The following is an 863-nucleotide window of genomic DNA, read 5'->3' on the forward strand; positions in this document are numbered from 1 at the left end:
AAACATGATGAGGCTATTACTTTTAAAACTCATACTGTACAACTGGCTAAATGCACTTGGTAGCTGGAAAGACTGGTAACGAAGATGCACCCTGTTTTTCTCTCTGATTTACGAAAAAATATCCCTTTACAAAAATTTCCTACCAATCAGCTAGGAATCAACTTTAAAAAGTAACACTGCTTCCTGAGTAGGTGATTATGGGTTGGAATTTGGAAAACATTAAATAATAGAAGGTTACGATCGTAATTAAATCGAATCATACTCAATTAATTTTGTAAACTAAAATATTTACACTTGAAATAATCAAGCTTATTGCGAGAGGTTTAAAAAACAAATAAATAATCTCTCTTGATTTTAAGGTTTAAAGCGTTTAAGATGATTCAGATGGTTTATAAGACAGAGGCATGCCATATGGATAATACACCAGCAAATTATTGCCAACAGGGGTATATTAGGTAAAGCCTATATCATAGGAAAAGCACATGTTAAAACTAGAAAGGTTAGGAAAGATCAGCCTCAGATTATATTACTTTTTGGTATGAATATCATAAAGTTGATGATATACATGTACAAAAGTATCCGCTAAACATCAACTTTGGAAATTGAATTTATGAAAATATATTTTCAGTCATACTTTTTCTTTCTCATCAGTTTCTTTCAAGGTATCACTGAAAAAATACAGCTGAAAGGTTTAATAGTACTGTTCTTTTTTCTTTTTTTTTAAAACCAAAACACAAAATGATTAGAAAATAAAAGGAGATTTCCAATGGTCAATATTTTATGTTAGGATTATTAGTTACCATATTGGAAAATCAGACTCCTTTTCTTTTCTTTGTATCTGGTTAGATACTGGATATTAGCTG

The sequence above is a fragment of the Glandiceps talaboti genome, chromosome 15, assembly GCF_964340395.1.
Source record: "Glandiceps talaboti chromosome 15, keGlaTala1.1, whole genome shotgun sequence".
In the NCBI taxonomy this organism is placed as follows: Eukaryota; Metazoa; Hemichordata; class Enteropneusta; family Spengelidae; genus Glandiceps; species Glandiceps talaboti.